General features: G+C 34.5%; 1 long non-coding RNA gene across 1 annotated transcript; it reads left to right on the top strand.

Moving 5' to 3' along the window:
* Positions 1 to 1,915: 1,915 nt before the first annotated feature.
* LOC128294037 (uncharacterized) lies at positions 1,916 to 3,413 on the top strand. The gene is made up of 2 exons (XR_008284211.1): positions 1,916 to 1,964; positions 3,229 to 3,413. It is a non-coding gene; the product is annotated as an uncharacterized LOC128294037 (long non-coding RNA).
* The last annotated feature ends 3,898 nt before the right edge of the window (positions 3,414 to 7,311 follow it).

Genomic DNA, 7,311 nt, shown 5'->3' with positions numbered 1-7,311 from the left:
GTGGCTTAGTGGCAAGTAGCTTGTGGAGCATTTAAGGGGAGGCATGTGTTCGAATCCCATGGCAAGCAAGGAGCATTTATTTTGCTAACAGGGGGCGGCAAGAGTTGGTGTTGAATTTAAACTCTAATGTTGGAGGGATCCCACATCAGGAAGCTAATATAAGAGTGGTTGTGAAGCTGGCTTTAAATAGAGGAACCATGAAGAGAGTAAATGTACCTTTCTTGGTGATCCCTTTCATTGTATGGCGTGCTCGTTTGGGTTGGGCGTCGGCTAAGGGTGCTCGAGTGTGGATTAACTCCAGTCTCCTATCGGTGTGTATTTCTTACTACTCTAGTGTAGGATGGCTACTTGGTATGATGGGCGAAAGGGGTCATGTGGGCCTAATGGGCCTCTGAGCCCAATTGGATAGTTATTTGATTGTGTAGTAAATATTGGGCTAGGCTAGGTGAATCTCATATTTGTGGCTAGATTTGGGCTAAAAGGGCCACACGAGCGTGTGGGCCCATTTGGGCAGAGAATAGGCTTTAGGCCCATTCGTATTGTTATCCTGTTTAGAATACTTTAGTTTACTAAAATTACCAAATACCCTTAGTTTGTAAAAATCTTTGAAATACCCTCGATTTGTAAATTTACCAAATACCTTCGACTTGTAAAATTACCAAAGTACCCTCAATTCTGAAATTACCGTTTTACCCTAATTTACATAATTACCGCTTTTACCTGATTTACATAATTATCGTTTTACCCTCGACTTACAGAATTACCGTTTTACCCTCGATTTACTAAATTACTGTTTTACCCTTGATTTATAGAATTACTGTTTTACCCTTGATTTACAGAATTACTTTTTTTACCCTCGATTTACAAAATTATCGTTTTACCGTCGATTTATAAAATTACTATTTTACCCTTGATTTACAGAATTACTATTTTACCCTCGATTTACAAAATTACTAAAATACCCTTGGTTTGTAAAATTACCAAAATACCCCTAGTTTGTAAAATTACCAAAATACCCTTGGCTTGTGAAATTACCGAAATACCCTCAATTTGTAAAATTACCAAAATACCCCTGATTTACAAAGTTACAGAAATACCCTTGACTTTCTAAAAATTATAGAAATACCATTGGTTTACAAAATTACTGAAATACTTTTGGTTTGTAGATTTACCAAAACACCCTTATAGGATGAAATGACTAAAATACCCTTATTAGGTAAAAAGACCGTAAAGCCCCTGTAGGGTAAAGTGACCGTAAAGCCCTTGTAGGGTAAAGTGACCGTAATACCCCTGTATGGTAAAATGACGAATATGCCCTTATGTTCCGTATGACTGATGTGCTTAGGATTTACATATATTGATATTGGATTAGTTAAGTTTGAGTGATGGTGGTGGTTATCGTGGCGATTGATTTTGGAAGCGTTTCAACTTCAACCCATAACAGTGTGTACTAACCTCTAAATAGCTTAGTTTAATATTTCTTTGAAAAGTCAAAGCTTCATATTTTAGTGATTCGGAATTAATATTTAGATCTATTTTCTCGACGTTTAAGTTGGATTCTAGCGGATATGGGGTAGGAAGGTATTTGGAACGTTCTTCAATGAGTAGATCTCTTGGTAAGTATTGAACCTTCTTTCCATTTGTATCTTGTGGTTTAAGAAAACCGAAAACCCTCTATCGACTAAGGCTAAAAGGGTTTTTGGTGTTATTTGGTTTATTGGTGCTAGTGAGGATTAAAGGTCACGATCGAGGTGTGTGAAAAGCTTGGATCATCGGAGTGACTAAATCTAGTCATCAACTTGCAAAGGTATGAACCCAAGGGCCATTGGGGATGGTGGCGAATGTGTAAGTGATGATAATAGGTAGTTTTCGATTTGGTTTAATATTAACTTGGTCTAATCTATAAGTGGTTGATTATAGGAGAAATCGCATAGGAGATCTCGTCAAGGAATATCGCAAATCAGGTGTGTAATGAACCCTTTCATAGCTTAAAGCGATAAGATGCCGAAAAGCCGAAATGCCGAAATTCTGGCATTTTAAGGACTTGTGAGCAAGCGAACGCTCACTAGTTAGTTAGAATCGAAGAGACAGTGATCGAGAACGATGGAAACGGTAAGAATGTGATTTTTGGCGTTCTTGGTAAGTTGGGCCTCGAGGGGCCGAAGTGGGGCCCATTGGGCTTTTGGGCCCATTTGGGTAAAAATTGGTAGAAAATGGAAATCTGTTATATGGCATGATAAGACTATTAAAACCGTTATGGAATATAGGCTAAATGGGCCTAGATGACGAAATTGGCTAAGTAGGGCCCATTAGGGGTTTTAGGCCCAATAACTCGATTTCGCTAAAATGGGCCGAATCACGGTTTGCACCCATGGATTGTTAGTAATCGTTAATGAACATGGAAACCGTAATTTTGGTAAAATTACGAGATTACCCTTATACCATGAAAATGACCGTTTGCCCCTAGGTAAAAATGACCATTATACCCCTAGGGTTTATGTATGATTTTAATACATGGGATTTTGATAAATATGGCATGTATGAGATGCACATGACATGTATGATATGCACATGATATGTATGATATGCACATGATGTAATCATAACGCATTGGGTTGGGTTTTATATGGATGGAGGAAGTGAAAAAGGGCTTATGCCCGATTATCAAAAGGGCTTATGCCCCAGTTATCAAAAGGGCTTATGCCCGATTATCAAAAGGGCTTATGCCCGATTATAAAAGGGCTTATGCCCCGATTATTGAAAGGGCTTTTGCCCGATTATTAAAAGAGGCTAGGCCTCGGTTATATGATAAAGCACTATCTTTGCCAATGGAGAGTTTGGCGGGGTGGGTTGAGTTAATCCCACATGGTGTGTTGGTTGGTGCGGGTGGAGAGTAGTGGATGGTGGGTTGAGTAGTCTCCCAAATGGGTTGCATTCTTTCATTGAAATTATATGTGACATTGAAATGGGCCTAAGGGCCATACTGCTTTCTGATAAAGGCTTGACCCGATATATGAAATATGAAAAGGCATCGGCCCAGTAATATGAAATATGAAAAGGCTTCGGCCCAGTATTATGAAATATGAAATATGAAAAGGGCTACGGCCCAGTGCATGATTGAGATTGGATTTGGGCTTAGACCTAACAGGCCGTTATTGTTTTGGGCTCTGAAAGGGGCTTGTTGCACACTGAGTTTCCAAACTCACCCCACTTTCCTTAACCTTGCAGGTGAGCCTTGATGTGGGAACTTGGGCCAGAGAGGATTCAGAGTGGCCACGGTGATCATCTTCGGGCTTTTAAATAAGTGTTGGTTTTCATTTAATTTCCTTTAATTATTATTTATTTTTGGGTTGTAATAAGGCCAATTTTAACTTTCCTTTTATTTCTTTTCGGAATTATTTTAATTTTAATAACTTTAAAAATTGGTTAATAATTATTCAAATGGGCTAGACTTAGGACGTGTTTTCAAAACGATACTTGTTTTCAAAAGAGTTCAATACCACGATTAATCGATTTATCAAAGTCATTCACTTAAACAAATTTAAACTCGATATAACAAAGTGTGGCTATGGTTGTGAGCATGTCTAGGATTGGATCCAATCAAAGAGCTTGGTACTTGAGCAGCCTTCATGGCTCACCTCCTCTGTCTCGGATACCTACCTGGTGCCCAGCTTCTATACACTTTGTTAACTCAACAAAATATATGGTTTTAAAACACTAAAATGGAACGTGGGTTTTCAACTCCAATGTGGCACGTCAGATTCGGCCATAACGTATAGGCTGGGTTTGGGGTGTTACATAAGTGCCATAGGAGCATTGATGTATCTTGCAAACAACACAATACCTCATATAGCTTTTGCTGTAAACTTGTTAGCAAGATTTAGTTATTCTCTAACACGTAGACATTGGAATAGAGTTAAACATGTATTTAGATATCTCAGAGGGACCAATGATATGGGGTTATTTTATTCAAATGATTCAAAATCCTTATTAGTTGGTTATGCTGATGTTGGATATTTATCGAATCCATATAAAGGTCGATCTCAAATGGGATATTTATTTACATGTGGAGATACTGTGTAACACCCCAAACCTGTATCCATCGCCGGATTAGGCTCATGAGGCATTACTGAACAAAAGCATAGTTTCAAACATTCGCGTATTCACACAAGTCATATTCGTATATATAAAGCACATGGCTAATTAAATATTAAACATACATTGTTAATCATATTGAATATACAAATCATAACTCAAAATTCAGCCGAACCCATACCATGCATATAATCATATTTTCAAAGCAATAAACATGCCTCAAAGCCATACAATATATGCTTTATAAATACATAACATGAATTATATGCTCATCACTTTAATGGTATTTCAAATACTAAATAAAAAAAAATCAAACATTTTACTTCATAATTCTATACATGCGCATATTAAACCAAATAAATCATATACAAGGCTGTTTGTCCATTAGCATATGCGGCATTAACAACTTCACAAAATGATCAAATATATTTCATTAAACATTAAAACCTTCTGCACATTTAACCACATCAAATTTAGACCATTTTCGAACACTAATAATAAAACAAATCATGCCTAGTTCACATACTAAAAATTTTGTTTAAACATCCCCCTTTTAAACCATCTAATAAGCCATTAAAAATCCGAACCTAAATATCCAACCATTCAGGCATAAAACATGTGCACACATTGCCATTTATCCTATCCTCTATTTAGCTAGCAAGTTAACCTATAAATATATATATATATATATATATATATATCAATTTATCAATATAAAATTGACCATTTTGAGCACAAGTAACAACTTAGAGTGCACTCAATTAACATACTAATTGTCATGCCTAAAATGTGTATACACAACCAATCAATTTATTTTATAATTGGTCATCAAATTTAACATCCATATAAGATTTAAATTATACACATTCTTTGCTATTCTAAACCAATCCTAAATAGTCAAATACCATAGCCGAACATACAACTACTTAAATATAACAAATTTTGTAATCAAACATTGTAACACCCAAAACCCGGCCTGGACGTTATGGCCGAATCTGGGGATGTCACATTGAAGTGTTTTTCATAAAACAAGCTGTCGTTTAAAAACTCTCCTTTCTATTCAACCTCTTTTTATTATCTTTCGAAGACATGTTGTTCATTTCCCAACATGAATCATTATCAAGAGTTATTTACTTCCAGAATGATATTAAATTTCCAAAATGTTATTAATTTCCAAAACATCACTTGTCTCGGAAGCTTTTAAATCAATTTGAGTATTCATGTGAAATTTGTTAAAACGCCTGATTGTTTTGAACACTCGATTACCCTTACTTCTAGCAATTATAAAACAGACCAGTAAAAAAAATCCCAAATTTAAAATAAATATCCAAAGAGGCCATTATTACAGAAAAATACCCCAAAATAAAATTAAAATTCATTTAAGTACTAAAATAGAACGAAGTATGTTGTGTGGCCACTGTCGAGTCCTCCGCCGCACCGACCTACCTATGCCTGGGGATTACTGTATGGTCAAATCAGAAGGGTGAGTTTACGAAAACTCAGTGTGTAATCCCTTATAAATCAAACAGATAGAAGGCAAATACAGTCTGGGCCTAAGCCCTTTTCAATAACAGTGACAGTAAAGCCCATTTTAGTATAGAGACAGTCACGTATTTGGGCCTTGGCCCATTACAGTATCAGTAACAAATAATACAGCATACAAGTCCTACCCCGCCTGTAACATCCTTAACTCGTATCCATCGTAGCAATGGGGTTAAGAGGCATTACCGAAAAAGATACAACATTCATACATTCACATAGTCACTCAAATCATATTCGAAGGTATACATTTGTAACTTCAGTTTAACAATTCTTGTAATCAAACCATTATGTCAATCAACATATTTTCAAACAAACTACGAACCATTTCAAAATATAATTATCAAATCAAACATACCAAAATATATATGCCAACATCATGACAAAATTACAGATACATGATCAATTCATTTTCTCACCTATTCGGCTACCAAGATTAATCATATATATATATAAAACAAAATATGCCATTCAACCACAAGCTTAAATAAACATTTTCTAATCAAACAAAGTTGATCATTTCACAACCAATGACTTCATAGGCATAATTTATTAACTAAACTTATTACCACCCAAATATAATCATCATTTAGTTCACTTAATAACTAGTCACATAACCAATACAACATGTTTATAATATAATCATGAAATCAAATCAATTCACCCTAATTTATATGTACAAATGCCGAATCCAATCATGTTAATTACACATACTATGCATTATACCAAAATTTAACACAAAGCCAACTTACTTCTTATCAATTTGGGTAGTAAAGTTAACCAAAAAAATCATACAAATTTTATATACTTTGTAATAAGCCAGAACGTCACTTAATAAGCCAATATATATATATATATATATATATGCATCATATTGAGAATTTCTCATTGTCGAATCATATGATCAAACACTACCACATACATGCCATATATTAAATTTATTAACATGACTAATTTATAAGTCATACATATCAATTCTCGACTAAATCATATAACCAAAACACCATTCAAACATGTCATGGAATATACTTACCATAATATATTTATCCCTTGTCAAATTAATAAATCATCAACTAACCTAATAATCAAGCCGAACCATATAGTCAAATACCACACATATATATGCCATGAAATATACTTTAATAACAAGCCTATGCCATAACCGAATACACATATAAGCATTAATATCAAGATTAAGCCATTTTTGCATGGCTAAGATATATACAAATTCAAAACCAAACATACTAATATATCAAGCCTATACATGCCATATGTTCAAAGTTTCAAACTTATAGAATACCGAAAATAGTTGATAGTGTGATAGACTTTGCCGACGATCCCCGAGCTTGTAACTTGATCCCAAATCTATAAAACAGAGGCAAACATATACACATAGTAAGCTATCATAGCTTAGTAAGTCATAAGCAAATAATCAACTCAATTTAATTAAACCAGTTTACAATAACACAATCACATTTAATCTCAAGCTTAAAGTTTCATAAACAACATATAATTTCATAGATGAACTTTACCTTGGTCGAATATACATATATCTATTATCAAAATATCATACACTTTCAAAGTGATATTATCAATATATATATAACCGAATATTAAAACACTTGTATGCATATAATTATGAATCAAATTTTAATATCACATTCTTATACATAGCAT

This window comes from Gossypium arboreum, chromosome 6 (assembly GCF_025698485.1).
Source record: "Gossypium arboreum isolate Shixiya-1 chromosome 6, ASM2569848v2, whole genome shotgun sequence".
NCBI classification, from domain to species: Eukaryota; Viridiplantae; Streptophyta; class Magnoliopsida; order Malvales; family Malvaceae; genus Gossypium; species Gossypium arboreum.
The sequence above is the reverse complement of the archived record's forward strand: the minus strand, read 5'-3'. Positions and strand labels throughout refer to the sequence as shown.